The following is an 18619-nucleotide window of genomic DNA, read 5'->3' as shown; positions in this document are numbered from 1 at the left end:
CCTTCACGGGTTAACCATTCCATGAATGTATAACAGGTCTAGGGTATCTGCCAGGTCAACTCTAATTTATTCATTAGTATGTGCATAGATCAGTTCCGTTGATACAGGTAATCCATTTACATGCAGGTCAACAGAAGGACAAGGTCTCAGTTCACGACCCTAACAAGTGGCCTGCAGGCACGTTATACATTAGCTGTACGGAGGTCATGACGACCAGGTTCTGTTCGGAATGGCATCGTCCACCATTTTGATGTTCAGGGTGACTTTTACACAGCAAGAGAACCTAAAATGGCGGTTCGATTCAAGATGGCGGCTTACATCAATTTCTAAGGTCAAGACCTTGCCGTAAAGAGTTATTCGCGTACAGTTTTATGCGACTTGGCGTAGGCCAATATACATATAATCGTTTACAATAGGAGGCATAATTTAATATCCAGTTTGACAGAAGTACCTTTCAAATTGTATAATAAAGCAGACTGATTTTTGACAAATGAGCAGACTGGAAAATATATTTGCCAGAGGTCTGTGACATTTGGTTGGCTCTGTTCTATCTACCATCCCTTCCCCTCAAATGGCCTACATGAATAACAATATCAAACACTAGGCTAAACAACTCCATCCGTAAGTGAGAAGGCAAAGCTTTTTACAGGAGACAGCACAGTACAGTTCAGTGGCATAAAATGATTTGTCCTGGATCACTGCTGGAAACGCCGGAATATGCGCCTCAACACTTTGGTTCCAGTGTCTCGAATTTGACAACCTAATTACCTCGCCCTACTAAAAATGTACGCTCCTCATTGGGAGTGGTTGTCAGTTTTAACAACCCTCATTTGGAAGAACAAAGCTCAAGACCTACACCAGGTACATCACTTTCTATAGCTAGCGCTAACTGGCGCAATTAGATTGCTGTGCAGCACACATTAAGTGTTACTATCACAAAAGTATATGCAAGTTTATCGACAACAGACATAGGAAATGCCGAGTCGGCCTTTCTGGAATTTAGCACTGTGCTTTGGCATATGAACAGATATCTTTTTAACCAATACCTAATAAACTGAGCTATCTTCTGAGCAATCATGGCAAATTCATCTATATACATTTCAACTTTCGGTATGGCACATGATCTATGTATAGCACACAGATGGATGAGAATACTACAGGAGTTGTGCTATCATGACTGGACAAACTGTGTGTACCACAGTGAACACAAAAAGCATTATAGGATGAATTGATCCAAGCAAAATGTACTGGTCATCAACAGCATGGCTGCAGTTTTGGCACCTCAGCAGTGCACCAAAAAAACATGGTATGTGTTCTTTTCGTTTTGTAAAATAAAAATGGCACTGGCTGATTTCAATCAGGCAGCCATGTTGGGGCCCCCTCCAGGGTGGCGGCCCGGGACACGTGCCCCTTTTGCCCTCCCATAAAGACGCCTCTGCATCCAAGCAAATCAATTCTTCAGAGTGACTCTTTCCCAGCCCTGCTGACCTATGAGAGGTAAGAAACTGTAGTTAAGCGTCCCCCTTTCTCCCTGAGTCCACTCTGCCTCTGGCAGGGAATGACTCGAGGGGCAACAGGTGACAGCCAGAGAGGGGCAATGGGGTTTGTGAAAATGGGGAGCCGAGGCCATGTTGAGCCCTCATAACTGCATTATCTCGGAGAGTAGGCAGGTGGTCGAGGGCCGGTCACCCAGGGACACTGCAGAGATGTTTACCTCGGCTGGGGGTGGAGCGGCGAGCAAGATCTCACCACTGACCTGTTGCTTCGCAGGGCACCGAGGAACGGCGGGAAGAGAGGCGACGGTCGCTCTTCTGGGCAGGTACATCTTTAGTAAACATGATTTTTTTCTTTCTGACATTTTTTCTTTTCGTTTCTATAAACTGTTTTGAAAGGAAAAAGCGAAGAGACTTGGTGGGGGAGGGGTTGCAGGAGAAGGGGAGGACGCAGCTAGCTTTATCTTTGGAGAAAGGACATCATGTTGCCACGGCAACCCGCCCACCACTTCACCTAAAATCAGAGAGAGGTTCGCAATGCAGCGGTCTCTTCTCTCTCTGCCACCCCTCCCATCCCTCTCTATTTCACCCCTCCAGATCAGTATACCGGGCCTCTCTTTTCTTCCTTCGTCGATCTATTCTCCCTGTTTTCCCTTGTCCATCCCTCTCCCTGCCTTCTCCTCCCTGCTCCCCTCTCCCTCCCTTTCTTTTTACCTCGCTTCTCTTTCCTTCCCCTATTTTCTCCCGTTCTTTCCTCTGCCCCATCTTCCTCTGCTCTTTTTAGATTTCTCCCCTATTCCTTCTCTCTCCCTATTCTCCCTTTACTTTATTATTTCTCCCTCTCAATCCTGATCTGGTCTTCTTTAATCTCCTCTATTTCTTTATTCTATTATCTTCCTTTCTTATCTCCTTTCCATCTCACCTCTCCTTTCTTTATCACTCTTTGTTTATCCCGCTCGTTCCCTCTCTTCCTCCCTCTCCTGCCCCCAATAGTTCACCCTTTTCCTCTGGTTCTACTCCCCTTTTCGTTCCCTCCTCATTGCTCCCTACCAGTCGTCTTTCTCTTTCTCCTCTTCTTGCCCATTTCCACTCTTCCCTCCAGCTTGTCACTTTTTCCCTTTTTCTTTACCTTGACACACTCTCGCGTTTTCTCTTTACCCCTCATCTATCTTCTTTACCGCTCTACTCTGTTCCAGAACACTCTCTTCCTTCCCCTGCCCCTGTTCTTCCCCTCTCACCCTACTTAATGACCAGTCTCTTCTCTCTTCCTTTCCCTGCCCCCTTCCTTCATGCTCTCCCCTCTTCCTTCGTGTTGTGTCTTGAGCCGGAGATTATTCGATGCATCTGTGTCCAGGCTCCTTCCTGAGTGGTTACTGCCACACCTGGGACGCAGATGCACCACTTCTACCTTGTCCATCTCTTCTATCTCTTTCTCTCTCTCCTTGACCCCTTATATTCCGTCCCCTCATACCGTCATTCCCCCATTCCAGTACCTGGGCACCCTTTACCTTTTCCTTCTCTCTCTTCACTGTTTTCTGATATCTCTCATCCCTCTTGCACCCCCGGCCCCTATACTACTCCATCCTTCCATCTATCATCTTTTCCTGACTCCTCTCCTCCTCCCCCTCCTTTCCTTTCTCCCCTAGCCCTGCACCCTCTCTTCCTTCACCTTCCTCCATGCTTCCCGCCTTCCTGCGCACTTTCCTCTTCCTTTACCCTTCCACTATCTCTCTCTTGTCCTATCTATTACTGACCCTTCTCCTCTCTTCCTCCGCTTCCATCATACATTCCCACTTCATCTTACTTCCCCCTCTTTCCCATTTCTCCCCATCCCCCCTCGCCCATCTCTACCACTTCCTTGGTTCTAGGAAATTGCAATTTCAATTCCTGGCCAAACCATACCATTTGAATTCGTGTGTACGGAATTGGAGGGTTGTGATTGTGGACTACAGGTGAGGATTTGGACTCAATTCAGTTTTCGCCAAGTGACAAGTGCTGTTGCTTCGGCACAGAGGAAATCCACTCCCAGATAAAGGCCCCGGCAGCCTGTCAGGCCGTAGAAATGTGTAACAGCTAGACGCTGGTGGTGCCCAAGTCCTTGCTTGCTCTAAGGAACGGTTCAGATAGGCACATGTGTCATGATACAGACTATCACCACGTTCCTCGCTCGCTCTGATGGTTGCCAAGATAATGGCAGCCATTTTAGCTTGTGTGTTGCAGGTGAGCCTTTTTTAGGCCCTTATCTACGCTCCGACCCCAACTGAGTCCCTTTTGTTGTTTGTAGTGCGTTGTTGTCCAATTCCAGCACTCCAAGCACTTTGCCCGTCCCTTCCCGTCTGCTTCCTTGACCAGCGGCTAGTTCCGCTCACCCACCCCCCCTCATCCCCATGACCCGATTGGCTGCTCCTAACTCGCTACTGCGAGCCATGAAGGTATTTTCCCATTTCTTCCTTCCCACGCTACTGGGCACACTCTGACCCCCTCTCTACTACTGTTGCTGCATCCATCCTGCCCCCCAAGCACTGGGATCGGGCCTTCAGCCCTATTTATTTCCAATGCCTAGGACAGCCCTCTTCCCTGGCAGCCTTCTCGGCTAAGGACCCACAGGCAAAGGACAGCTCCAAAAGAAGCAGCTCCAGATGGCGTCTGCCAGTGTAAACCGGGGAAGCAGGAAGCAGGCAGCCGTCAATCAGCAGCGACAGACATATTAAGTGGGGTGTGGACAGGGTGGCACAGCAATCACTGTGCCCTACTAAACTGGCCCACTTCTCCCATATACTATGTAATCCACCACCCAGTAGCTTGTGGCCTGCATGTCCCCAATTGAATTTGGTAACTCTCCCCACCTAATACACCCACTGAGTTGCGTACTGTTTTGCAAGCCATGTATCGAACTAGGAGAGCTGTTGGTTGGCGACACCTCACATCTATGTGGATGGCACTCTAACTGCACTGGCTACTCCGGCCTAATTTGTGGTTATTAGCCTGCATCACATGGAAAGTGAAATATGAATATTAGCTTGCGTCACATCTAGACAGAATTGTAGTTATTAGCCTGCATCACATTTAGACAGAATTGTAGCTATTAGTCTGCATCACATCCAGACAGATTTGTAGTTATTAGCTTGCATCACATCTAGATAGAATTGTAGTTATTAGCCTGCATCACATTTCGACAGAATTGTAGTTATTAGTCTGCATCACCTCTAGACAGAATTGTAGTTATTAGCCTGCATCATATCTAGACAGAAATGTGAATGTTACCTTGTGGCACATCTAGACAGAATTGTAATTATTAGCTTGCACCACATCTAGACAGAAATGTGAACATTACCTTGCGTCACATCTAGACAGAAGTGTAATTAGTAGCATGCATCACATCTAGACAGAAATGTGAATATTACCTTGCGTCACATCTAGACAAAATTGTAGTTATTAGCTTGCATCACATATAGACAGAATTGTAATTAGCTTGCGTCACACCTAGATAGGTTTGTAATTATTAGCTTGCGTCACATCCAGACTGAAATGTGAATATTACCATGCGTCACATCTAGACAGATTTCAAATTATTAGCCTGCATCACATCGGGACCAAAATGTGAATATTAACTTGCGTCGCATCCAGACAGATTTTTTGTTATTAGCCTGCGTCACATCTAGACAGAATTGTAGTTATTAGCCTGCATCACATCTAGACAGAAATGTGAATATTACCTTGCGTCACATCAAGACAGAATAGTAATTATTAGCCTGTGTCACATCTAGACAGAATTTTTGTCCTGCATCACATCTGGACGGGATTGTGACTATTGGCCTGTGTGACATCGGGACAGGAATATGAATGTTAGCTTGCATCACATCTAGATAGAAATGTGAACATCTAGCTTGCAGCACACTTAGACAGTAATGTCTGCAACCAACCCCAATAATGAAAAACTCATCCCTCTGCATACACCTCTCAAACTCTAAACTAACCACAACCATATCTTCAAACCACAACCAACCGCATTCACATCACTACACTGCAACAACGAAACATACCACACATAGACCTGCAGAACAGCACACGAAGGCTACCAACTGAAAATACACCTAAACTCAGTGAACGGTGAAAACCAAACTGAAGCTGCCAACAGCACATCACAGCTATCTTGTGGCGTTAAGCCCCCATTCCAAGGGTTGGAACGGGGGTAAACTGTCCGGCAGCCCAAGTTATCGGCCCGAGCCAAGCGAGGGCGGATAATGAGGGCCCGGGTCGTTAAACCCTGTTCCAGCCCTTGGAACAGGAGCTTCACGCAATTAGCACCCAGGGTTACCGCTAAAGAAATATGATCATTCATTGAACGGGACGCCTCGTGAGCCCTGTTCAATGAATGAGAATCCTTTACCAAGATGGCCACCATGGAAAGAGAAGGCTGGGCTCCGTACGGAGCCCCTCTTCCCTTTCCATGGCAGCCTTCCAGACTAAAGGGAAAGGAGTAGATGCGGCAGCAGCACTTGCTGTCGCCCAAATAAGTTAAGTAGGGGGGAAAACAAAAAAATGGGGTCTGTGGGTGGGGGGGGGAAATGGCAGGATAAGCCGGCCGTCAGGCGGCTTGGAACGCGGGCTTGTACCAGCGGTTCAAGTCCATGTTCCTAGCCATCTGATTGACACTCTACCCCAACCCGGGTGCTAATGCTCTTTCTCCTGCTATGTCTTACTAACTTACCCTATCACCTTGCCTTTCAGAGCTGCCAGAGCACCAGGGGACCACTCTGGTGGTGATAGTGCATAGTATAAATAAGAGAAAAAAAATGTCATGGTACTTTTAGGTAATGGAGACATGATTTTGAAAGGGCCTCACTTTGAGAAGCATGAGTCAACACTCTCTGGGTGGTAATTACCACGTTGTTCATCTCTAAGGCATATAGATGTCCATATTTCATCGGGTCCCTCTTCTTCCATTATTTCGGCCTTTCCATCATTCAGCTTGAGCCAATTCCCACAAATGCACCCTGTGGCTGCTCTTAAGCAAGATCTAAGTAGGTCAGCCATAGTGTTGCGATCATAAAATACACAAATCAAAACCATGTCATAAGTGCAGCCAATGGAACAACATGGATGTTAACAAATACTGGCGAATGTGAGGCTCCCTTGTGGAACCAAGGCGGAAACAAATGATGGCAGTTGAGCCACTTTTGTGCAATTGGATAAAAAGGAATTAAGTTGAGCGTGTAGCAAGCCTTCAAAGGTGCATGGAGTCAACCGGTCAATTAGACTAACACAATGAATGGGGCCTCATTAGGAGTAAGCAGGCCTGGGGAAAAATGCTGGTAAAACGTCTGGTACTACCGGCTCTGGCATTTGTCCCGGGCCAACATACTCCGAGTCTGCCGGTAGGGGAAGTGAACTACTGGCAGGCCTGACCTGCTGGTAGTTCAGGCCCCTACCGGGAGAGTATTCACTGAATCACCGGCACCATTAGCAACAGTGCCGGTGATTCAGTGCTTCCCATTCCATGGACTCCTATGGGACTCCATGGAATGGGAATTTACCGCTGTTGCTGACACCCGCAATATCCCGGTAACACCGGGATATCAGGTGTGGGTAGTGGTAAGGCGAGTATGCCAGTAGCCCGTCGGTAGCACCCACGGGTTACCGGCAGACTAATGATGAGGCCAATGGTGTGGAATACAGTCAAGATATCCTACCCAATCAACCCACTGACACTGCCTTTATCCAACTCTGTGCACAGATCATCCATGATGGAGACCAAACCAGACTGAGGAAGTCTACACAGCTGGCCCAGAGCCGGCTGGGAAAGGATCCAGCAAGTTATGATCTCCAATATCACATCGGAGATGGACCATCCCAGGCAGGATAAGAGCATTGCCATGAAGAGGCCGGGTCTAGAGGAATCAGTGAGATTTTCTTAAAGAGTACTGTGACTGAAGCTGCTGAGGTATCAGGCAATATTTAAACGAGGAGTTATGGCAAGCCTGCAAAGCTAGACTGCCAGTCGCAGCAAGGGCCCTGAGAGTGTGGGCTCACGCGGAAACCACAGTAGTACAGACGTGATGTCTACTACGGGCAGGTGTGAGCAAGTTCTGGATGTGAGATCTGGGCTAAGCTCCTGTGGAGGCTGATATAGCCTCAGGAATGCTGAGAAACCCTCCCATTCCTATCTTCCCACATAACCATCCTCTCTTTCTCTTCCAAGGCGGCGGCCATAGGGAATATTAGATAATTCTAGACGCCCCCTCTGCCATTGCTCCGCCACCACCCACTCTATGTATGAATGGGATTCATAAAGTGCAGACATGGCTGAGAGGCAACAGAGTGCTGTGCGCCCACCCACTATGCCCCCCGCAATAAATGGTCTATTCCTTGTGCAGTAGACGATGCATAATTTCTGGTGCGTGCATTCAGGAAATATTAGCACGCTCCTGCAGTGCATGACCTCTCTCTGCTGGGAGAGTGTTTGGTGCTAATGGAGACCTCTGTTTTCATGCTCATTAAATCCATTTTGATTGTATGCACGACCAAGTTATTGCTGTTAATGTATAACGAGTGCCCAATGGGAAGGAGACGCATGCGCAGTGGGTCTGGTTTCTCGCTTGTAACTTCGACGCAGTCCCCTTGTTCTGCGGCAGTCGGCAAGTGCGGGCCTACTGGGAAACCAAGACCTCGGAGACGACCGGAACAGAGCCAAGGTACCCGAGCGTTCTTCTGGTGGCTAGATTCCCCGACTGCTCATGATCTTTCAGCATCAGGTGATAGGGTAGAGACAGCGGTCAGGTGATACGTGCCTGCCAATCACAGAGGCTCTTTCTACAGGGCCTAGTCTCATTTCCAAGCCGACACTAGTCTGAACTCAACCTATGCAACAGGGTAGAAGCTCTCGTTGGTGCGTCTCCACTGGGTGATGCTGTTGCTTGGACTTCCTGTTCCACCTGCTTCCTGTCCGGGCAAGCCTTCTTTCCCTTCCAGTCCCGCTTTCTGTCAGACATCTTATCCATCTTTATAGAAGCTGGCAGCTAGCAATTGGGTTAGCACCATGAGGGTAGCACAAAGGTCTTCGTTGCTTATTCTGACGAAAATGCCCTGGCGTTCAATATTGATGGCAGCATAGTCGGATGTAAACGGAGCAAAAAAAAGGATGTCCAGTGAGACCTATGAGAAAAATGTAGTGGTGGAAGCCTGTGGTCAAGCTTTTCAGGCTGGCCTGTGTTTGGGACATCATGGGGTTATGCGTTTATTTTCATATAGTGCTTTGCAGATGCCCTCCTCTTCTAAGCACTGTAATAGTGCAATTTAATGGAAACAAATGTATCGGATGAAGGGCTGAGTCTGGCTTTTTTGGTGGCTAGGGTGGCTGATAAGAGACCGACTTTCCACAGTCAGGCTTGCCTTTGCACCAAGCTGATGTCAGATGCCCAGGCGGGTAGTTCAACTGGGCACCACAGAAAAGGGTTATGTTCTATTCAGTCTGTTATTAGGTTTTACGCTGTGCTGCCGCTGCCATTTGCATGGTCTCTTGGGGATCTGAAAAAGATGGCGGCGGGTTTGGTTAGGGGCGAGAGATGGACCAAATGATGGCCGCTTTGCTGTGGTGCTCACGTGCGCATTGTGGAAGTATGCAGGTACTCTATGCAGGTTTGTTCCCAGGTGGTTTGTGTCGGGGGCACTTGGACTATGTGTGAGCTGGTGGTGCTTGGCTTTGTCTGCGGCATAGCAGTTGGCTGGGGGGTAGGGCCTTTGGATGCCTGGTGTCTGTATCCAATGGGCAGTTCCTCGTGGGGTGCAGGTGCCTTCTTGATCCAGTCCTCTGGAGTGGATGAAGACACAGGCAACGAACAGGGCGAAGGGTGGCGGAGCAGTGCCTCGGGCACCAGCGTGGCACACATTAGTTGGGGTGGGGTCAGTTTACTTTCTTGGGGCCACCAAAGACCAGATGCCCTCTCCTAAACTGCCCTACTCTTTCGGACACTGCTGCCTGATTCCGCCTCAGTCATTCAAGAAGGGTGGAAGGGGAGGGATCCCACCAGCTTGCTGCCCCCCCTGTGCTTCAGAGATGCAGTGTTGCCCCGATGGGTGTCACGCTTCATAGTTTTAGCCTGCAAGACTACAGTTCCCAAGGAACATTGCGGGTCATAGTATTAGGCATGGGATGGGAGGAACAGTCGGTAATGGCCAAATAACAGCTGTCCCGCAAACCCGGTGAGTTCACAAGTCCCGTCTGACCATCAGAAAAGCGAATGAGTGCCAGGCCCAGACCTGCGGCGCGGAAGCAGGGATGCTGTCCTTGTCAGATCTGAGCAGAGGGGCAGTGGGGGAGCAATGCAGACCCCATCTCCACATCAGTGAGGATTCCAAGGCGGCGATGTTGCAGGCTGCAAACCCCTCTAAACTCCAGTAGGCCTGAGCTAATGGCCCAAAAGCTAATCAAACAATTAGCCAATACTAAACGCCTATCAGAAGTCTGTAATGAGGGATGATAAAACCAAGTCCAAGAATAACCAATCAGAGAATTTGAATGACATGAAGTGCATATGTTCAATTCTGTTAAAAAACAACACAACAAGTAGTAAATGGCATTGAGCACAATTCTCACAAATACTGTGTGCCGCTGCTATAAATCTAGGGGCAGTGCAAATATTTTAAACCTACACACACAGGCTAGTATATAAAAGAACAATTATTATCCAATGGTCACTGTGTGCTGCGCTGCTCCCTACCCGCATGGGACGTGGAAGGACAAAGCCAGAGGCCACCCACCAGCGACCAGGAGGCAATAGAGGGAGAACCTAAACCCAGGGCAGAAGTGTGAATCAATAGCGGCTGCCTAACAAGGCCTCCGATGAGGGCAGGAGAGATACCCGTTGCTGCTTGAATGCTGACAGGAAGGCAAGGCCCAGGAAGGACCTGTTTGAACCCTGAAAGAATGCCAATGGACAGGAGGGACCTTTTTGAATCTTGAAAGCAAGCCAAGGTCTGGGAGGTACTTGACAGAATGTCAAGGTCCAGGAGAGTCCAGCTGTGAATTTGGAGAGAGATTTGTCGTGTTCCAGCCCCCAAGACAGAAGAAGGAAGCAGAGTAGTAGTAGCAGTGACTATTCGCTTTATTCTTTTTCAATTAGAGATTAACAGGCTCCCCAGTGGAGCGGTCGAGTCGCCTCGTTCAATTCAACCTCTCCTCTGTCTCCAACCATCACATGCACGCCCCATGATTCCCCACGCACGGCCAGCCTGATGCCATGCAGAAAGCGCTTACCTTCTGCATGGCACCCAACCTGCAACCCAGTGCAAGAGCACGCAACGTGTGGCCGGTTACTGAGGCGGCCTTGAACAGATTTTATCATGGTCAAGGTGAGACCTGTCGAGAGTCTTTAAAAATCCAAGGCAAGAAGTAACCGATATTGAATTAGTTCATGAATCTTGTATTACATGCTTAATACTAGACACCAGTCTCTAAGCATGGGACCAGGATTTGAAAGTGTGTTGCTCTGCAATGTCTTGCTTCCAAGACAAATGTGTTGCCCCTGAACTACTCTCCCAAATCATTGAAGATTCCTCAAAGCAAATTTATGTTTGCTGCTGTAGAATAGGGATGGATATTTAAGGATAGGTTTTGAACTTTTGCTTTGGCCAATCCTTGGAACTATTATATTGTTAGTGTAGGGTAGTCAGGAGGCTACAGGTCTTAGCAAGTTTAGGAGTTGGAACCTTAATTTGGCTATCTACTCAGGAACTTTCTGTTGTAGATTTGGATGTCTTGGAGGGGGACACGGATTAATAGGTTTAGGGGTTGAACTATAATTTGGAGAGTGCATTGAGGAGGTGCTAGGCTCCTGGGAGGAGTCCCACCTTTGTGTTAAGATTCCTTGTGCACCATTTTGTTTTAGAGTTTAGGATAATCCCTTTTTTGACTGCAGCATTTCCTCTAGATCCTACAGTGCTTAATCCAACCTGTAGTTTTAAAAATCGCAACAATAACACGTATAATCAAAACCCCCAGGCCAGTCACGTGTGTCATTGTTTGGTCTTATCACAAGCAATTTTAGAGCTGGTGTAAAATGTATCCTCATGTTGGGTCTGAGCGGCACTCTTGCTGCTGTGCTTTGGATGTGTTGGAAGTTTCTTGGTAAGGAAGTCTGGCATGCTAAAATATATGCATTTGGCACAGCCTATCCTTGATAAAGCCAGAGATATGATGGCATGGGTACTGTGTGGGAAGCTGAGGAAGGACATGATCCACCTCACTAAGAATTGGTGGTAAAAGTATGTCTTTACTACTGCATTAATTGGTTGTCCTAAGGTCATTCCATAGTCCACCAAATCCCCTAAGTTCCTTACCACTATCACTGCTTCTGGGCATGGTGCTCATGTCTCTAGGCTGTGGTGTGGCGTTGGGTGAGGAGCGCATGATTGTTGTCTTGCCTGTGTAGTTTTAGGTCCCTATTCATCATCCATGAGTTCGCTTTGGTGAGGGAGCTGGTGAGGGCCACATTTATTTCCTTGCTGGTAGTCAATTTGAAAAGTTGTAACTGGTGAGGCCATGCTTTGTGATGAGTCTCATGAGTGTGGCCTTGTATATATTGAAGAGTATTGTCGGCAGGCTTGATCCTGGCCGTACTCCACAGGCTATGCTGCTTGATGTTGATATATAGCATGTTGTTGTGTCTTACTGTCTCTGAGCAATTATTTCATCCATTGTAGAGCTAAGTCTTGTTCTTCCAGTTTGTTAGTGATGCGTGGTTGACGGCGCAGAATGCCGCTTAGGTGGCGAGGAGTATCAAGGCTGAGGTGATGTTGATTTTAAGGTAATCCCGAATGGTTACATTTTGTCTGAATCCTGCTTCTCCTTTGTCTAGACTGTTGTTGGACTCAACATGTTTTTGAGGATGTGTGTGTACATCCTTTTCAGGATTTTAGCTGTGAATGGTATGTTGGAAATATGTTGGTAGCTTGTGGGGTCTTGTTGGTTTCCAGTAGTGTTCTTGAGGAGTGGCTTAACGTATGCCGTCTTGAAGTATCCTGGTGCAATTGCATTTGCCAGTGACAAGTTCATGAGCCTGTGGTAGAAAGCGACCCACGTTTCCTTGGTATGATGTCTCTGTGGATATCCAAGGACAATGGTCGATAGGCGAGCCTGCCTTACTGCTCCCCTTCAATATTTGTGTTGCCTAGCGCACACCTAGGTTTAAGGTTTTTTTACAGGATTTGTTGAAAATTTACGGGGTGCCGGGGAGAATAACAACCTTGACACTGGGTTGTTTTAACCTATGTAAATCCAACAGATTGTCCACAAGATTGTGGAACTCTCCCGTCCCCTGCACACCCTTTATACTGTAGAAACAGTCAATATTTCTATACAATGGTAATATTCAGTTTCTTTCAGAAAAAAGAAGAAATTAATGAGAGAAGCTAATTCATGACACTATTATAATAAAACAGAATGATGGGGACCATCGGTTTTAATTGAATTTTAAATTAATTGTTATAGATATGAATTTCAATTCATTCATCATCCAGTCTTTGTAAACATAATAACATAAATGTGTTCATTTTGAGGTTACATTCAATATTATAATACAAGGGCATACAAGGTACTCATCACACTTTCTATACAATAGGCTTTTCACATGGTATATCCAAAGAAAGTAATGATGAATATTTTCTCGACGCGTTTCGGGGTGTCCCCTTCTTCAGGAATTGATAGCCCTCTTCATTGCCGTTAATCTTTGTTTCGTCTATAATGTATGATACAATGATCAGATTTTAGATTCTCACTGATAACTGTCATTTAACTCTTGGGAGAAATTTTTAATAATAATCACCTGGATGTTCAATGTGGAATATCCTAACTGGATTTATTATCAATAGCAATATCAGCCCAATAATGGTTATTCAACCTGTAGATGTGATAAAAAGACAATAGGGAAAGCTCAATTAAAAACGGGATCTTAATTCATGAAGGAAAATCTAGTCATGTAATATCTAAGAAAAAATATTACCTTTCGGTATTTCTGTAAAAAGCTACTACATCCATGGAATGGGTCGCTGTGGTATGTAGAGAGTCCTCAGGTACGGAGGTAGTGCAGTAATGGGCGATTCCTCCACTCGTGTCTGTAAAAACACGTATATATACTATATTAGATACACGAAAACAATGGGGTGGGATCATTCTGTGGAGAGTATTCTGTGAAGGCCTCTAGGCTCATGATATGCAATTGGGGAGCTGTTTACAAAGGATTCTCTTACCTCCTTCCTGAGAAGATGGCCGGTGCTGTAGCTCGAACCGTTCTACACGGTTTTCGCTAAAGATGGCCACTATTTACATTATGACGTCATCACGTCGAAGCGTGACGACGTCACTATGTTTAGAACGTCAACGTGTGACGGGAAAACAGACGTCATACGGACATATTTTAGAAAACAATGTGTAATTAACCAATAGTATATAGGTGTATATCTATACTGGTGCAGGGAGTTTGAGTCAAATGAAATAAAGGTGAAAAGAGTCGAAAGATAAATGTGAGGAGTGTCTCATGTAACTTCTGGGAAATCTATTGTTTACCACGGACAAAAGTTAATCGAATATTGGACATCCGTGTGTTTACTATTTCAAGAGAAGCATGCTCACATTCTATGGTCTGTAACTTAATACATCCTATGTCAGTAAAAAATCATCCTAAGTGAACTGAACAAATTCAAAAATGTATTTAACAGCAATTGATATTGTATCCACACTGGGTTTCTGATTGGGTCAGGGGAAACAGTATTTAGTTACAAAAATGAGGCTAAACTGTAATCTTCGTTCATCCCATTGGGAGCTAGACTGTTTAGTCTCTCTATCCAGAAGATTTCCCTCTGGTTCATACGTCTGGCATGATTGCCACCTCTTGGGGCTCTGTTCACAATTTCCAAAATCACAACCTTTAGTTGAGAAATATTATGTTTCTTTATGGAAAAATGTCTTGCTACAGGTGAGTTAACACTGTTGGTACGTATGTTACTTTTGTGTTCATTGCAGCGCTCCTTGGCTTTCCTTTGTGTCTGTCCAACATAGTAAATGCCGCATGGGCAGCTTAAACCATAAATGATTGATTTCGTGTCACAAGTGGCAAAATCCTTTAGTGGGATTTTTTGGCCATTTGATGGGTGTCTTACATAGCTTCCCTTCATTATGTTGTTACAATTGCCACAACTGAGACAAGCAAACGTACCTATTTTCCTCTTGGTGAGGGTTCTTTGATTGTCCACTCTCGGTCTTTCTGCTTTAACTAGGCTATCCCTGAAGTTCCGACCCCTCTTGTAGGCGATTATGGGTGGTTCAGGAAATAGTCTCTTTAGTTGTGGATCCAATTTGATTATACCCCAGTTCTTCTTGATCATCCTTGTTATGTGATGACTCTGTGCTGAATATCTTAAAGCGTAGAGAAATGGGATCTCCTTAGATCTATTTCTTGATATACGGAGGTCTTTCCTCTCCAATGTGAGTGTTTTTTCTTCTGCTTTCTTGATGATAGACTCTGGATAACCTCTTTCCTTGTATCTTTGTGTCATCAATAGGTTTTCATTCCTCAGGGTGTCAGTTGTTGAGATAATTCTCTTTAGTCTAAGGAATTGACTGTAGGGCAAATTATTCTTTAAATGCGTCGGATGATGGCTCCTGAAGTGTAACGTGTTGTTAACATCGGTGGGTTTGTGATAAATATTGGTGATTATCCCATCTTCCCCAATCTCTAGTTCAACGTCCAAAAAATGTAGTTTAGGGGTTCCAATTTCCATCGTGAATTTGATTCTGTCGTGGCCTGAATTGATGTATTTTAGGAATTCCTCTAGTTCGTGATGTTGTCCTCTCCAGATGACGAAAAAATCGTCAATGTATCTTTTCCAGGTGATGATTTTTTTGCTAAATTTTGTTGGTATCAAAATCCATTTCATCTCCAAATGGTACATGAATAGATTAGCATAGGCTGGGGCCATTGCTGACCCCATTGAAGTTCCTGATGCTTGTAAATAGTACTGCGTCCTGTATCTGAAATAGTTGTTAATGAGTATAATTTTGCTTGATTTCATTAGGAAGGTTTTGTTTGCTTCACATTCATTTCTTAGTAGACACCATTCGAGTGCTTCCAAACCGTCTTGATGTGGGATGCATGTATATAGACTCTGTACATCAAACGAAACCAGTAGATCATTTCTGTTAATATCTGTTAAGGTGTCTAGGTGATTGAGAAAATCTGTGGTATCTTTAAGATATGTTGTGGTTGTTTGGACTATGGGTTGTAATGCCTTGTCCACATAAACTGCTAGTGGGTTGAAGATACTATCAGTTCCCGCAACAATCGGTCTGAGGGGGGGTTTTGTCAAGTTCTTATGTATTTTTGGCAGTCCATAGAAGATTGGAGTAATAGGATGTTCATTAATCAAAAACAATTTAGTCTTGTTGGAAATCCATCCTTGGTCCTCAGCTTCCTCAAGCGTAGTTTCAATAATGCTTGATATTTCTCTGACCGGATCTTGTTCAATTTTTATGTACGTGTTCTCATCTGTTAGGAGCTCTAAAATCTTCTCCTCATAGTATGTAGTGTCCATAATAACTATGGCCCTTTCACCAGAACAAGGAACTACAATACCAGGAGAAGGCAGAATGAAATCATCAAGAACCTTGCGGATGACAGAAGCCTGACCCTAAAACCGGCAGACAAAGGAGGGGCCATAGTTATTATGGACACTACATACTATGAGGAGAAGATTTTAGAGCTCCTAACAGATGAGAACACGTACATAAAAATTGAACAAGATCCGGTCAGAGAAATATCAAGCATTATTGAAACTACGCTTGAGGAAGCTGAGGACCAAGGATGGATTTCCAACAAGACTAAATTGTTTTTGATTAATGAACATCCTATTACTCCAATCTTCTATGGACTGCCAAAAATACATAAGAACTTGACAAAACCCCCCCTCAGACCGATTGTTGCGGGAACTGATAGTATCTTCAACCCACTAGCAGTTTATGTGGACAAGGCATTACAACCCATAGTCCAAACAACCACAACATATCTTAAAGATACCACAGATTTTCTCAATCACCTAGACACCTTAACAGATATTAACAGAAATGATCTACTGGTTTCGTTTGATGTACAGAGTCTATATACATGCATCCCACATCAAGACGGTTTGGAAGCACTCGAATGGTGTCTACTAAGAAATGAATGTGAAGCAAACAAAACCTTCCTAATGAAATTAAGCAAAATTATACTCATTAACAACTATTTCAGATACAGGACGCAGTACTATTTACAAGCATCAGGAACTTCAATGGGGTCAGCAATGGCCCCAGCCTATGCTAATCTATTCATGTACCATTTGGAGATGAAATGGATTTTGATACCAACAAAATTTAGCAAAAAAATCATCACCTGGAAAAGATACATTGACGATTTTTTCGTCATCTGGAGAGGACAACATCACGAACTAGAGGAATTCCTAAAATACATCAATTCAGGCCACGACAGAATCAAATTCACGATGGAAATTGGAACCCCTAAACTACATTTTTTGGACGTTGAACTAGAGATTGGGGAAGATGGGATAATCACCAATATTTATCACAAACCCACCGATGTTAACAACACGTTACACTTCAGGAGCCGTCATCCGACGCATTTAAAGAATAATTTGCCCTACAGTCAATTCCTTAGACTAAAGAGAATTATCTCAACAACTGACACCCTGAGGAATGAAAACCTATTGATGACACAAAGATACAAGGAAAGAGGTTATCCAGAGTCTATCATCAAGAAAGCAGAAGAAAAAACACTCACATTGGAGAGGAAAGACCTCCGTATATCAAGAAATAGATCTAAGGAGATCCCATTTCTCTACGCTTTAAGATATTCAGCACAGAGTCATCACATAACAAGGATGATCAAGAAGAACTGGGGTATAATCAAATTGGATCCACAACTAAAGAGACTATTTCCTGAACCACCCATAATCGCCTACAAGAGGGGTCGGAACTTCAGGGATAGCCTAGTTAAAGCAGAAAGACCGAGAGTGGACAATCAAAGAACCCTCACCAAGAGGAAAATAGGTACGTTTGCTTGTCTCAGTTGTGGCAATTGTAACAACATAATGAAGGGAAGCTATGTAAGACACCCATCAAATGGCCAAAAAATCCCACTAAAGGATTTTGCCACTTGTGACACGAAATCAATCATTTATGGTTTAAGCTGCCCATGCGGCATTTACTATGTTGGACAGACACAAAGGAAAGCCAAGGAGCGCTGGAATGAACACAAAAGTAACATACGTACCAACAGTGTTAACTCACCTGTAGCAAGACATTTTTCCATAAAGAAACATAATATTTCTCAACTAAAGGTTGTGATTTTGGAAATTGTGAACAGAGCCCCAAGAGGTGGCAATCATGCCAGACGTATGAACCAGAGGGAAATCTTCTGGATAGAGAGACTAAACAGTCTAGCTCCCAATGGGATGAACGAAGATTACAGTTTAGCCTCATTTTTGTAACTAAATACTGTTTCCCCTGACCCAATCAGAAACCCAGTGTGGATACAATATCAATTGCTGTTAAATACATTTTTGAATTTGTTCAGTTCACTTAGGATGATTTTTTACTGACATAGGATGTATTAAGTTACAGACCATAGAATGTGAGCATGCTTCTCTTGAAATAGTAAACACACGGATGTCCAATATTCGATTAACTTTTGTCCGTGGTAAACAATAGATTTCCCAGAAGTTACATGAGACACTCCTCACATTTATCTTTCGACTCTTTTCACCTTTATTTCATTTGACTCAAACTCCCTGCACCAGTATAGATATACACCTATATACTATTGGTTAATTACACATTGTTTTCTAAAATATGTCCGTATGACGTCTGTTTTCCCGTCACACGTTGACGTTCTAAACATAGTGACGTCGTCACGCTTCGACGTGATGACGTCTTAATGTAAATAGTGGCCATCTTTAGCGAAAACCGTGTAGAACGGTTCGAGCTACAGCACCGGCCATCTTCTCAGGAAGGAGGTAAGAGAATCCTTTGTAAACAGCTCCCCAATTGCATATCATGAGCCTAGAGGCCTTCACAGAATACT

The 18619-nt window shown here is 44.8% G+C and overlaps 2 long non-coding RNA genes across 4 annotated transcripts in view; one reads left to right on the top strand and one right to left on the bottom strand.

Annotated features, from left to right (window-relative positions):
* Positions 1 to 18619, top strand: part of LOC138567069 (uncharacterized) — a 178765-nt gene that overhangs the window by 25949 nt on the left and 134197 nt on the right. Inside the window, exon 1 of one of the 3 annotated variants that reach the window (XR_011302096.1) lies at positions 1671 to 1819. The exons of 1 other annotated variant lie outside the window; for it this stretch is intronic. This is a non-coding gene — a long non-coding RNA (uncharacterized lncRNA). Of the gene's footprint in view, positions 1 to 1670; positions 1820 to 8130; positions 8189 to 18619 lie in introns of those variants that run through there. One more of the 3 variants, XR_011302095.1, reaches the window with a different exon arrangement.
* Positions 12919 to 13843, bottom strand: LOC138565991 (uncharacterized). Its single transcript, XR_011301763.1, has 2 exons — positions 13316 to 13843; positions 12919 to 13228 (listed from the first exon to the last, which is right to left on the bottom strand). It is a non-coding gene; the product is annotated as an uncharacterized lncRNA (long non-coding RNA).

The sequence above is a fragment of the Ambystoma mexicanum genome, chromosome 2p (genome assembly GCF_040938575.1).
Source record: "Ambystoma mexicanum isolate Mex_15411 chromosome 2p, UKY_AmexF1_1, whole genome shotgun sequence".
Lineage (NCBI taxonomy): Eukaryota > Metazoa > Chordata > Amphibia > Caudata > Ambystomatidae > Ambystoma > Ambystoma mexicanum.
The sequence above is the reverse complement of the archived record's forward strand: the minus strand, read 5'-3'. Positions and strand labels throughout refer to the sequence as shown.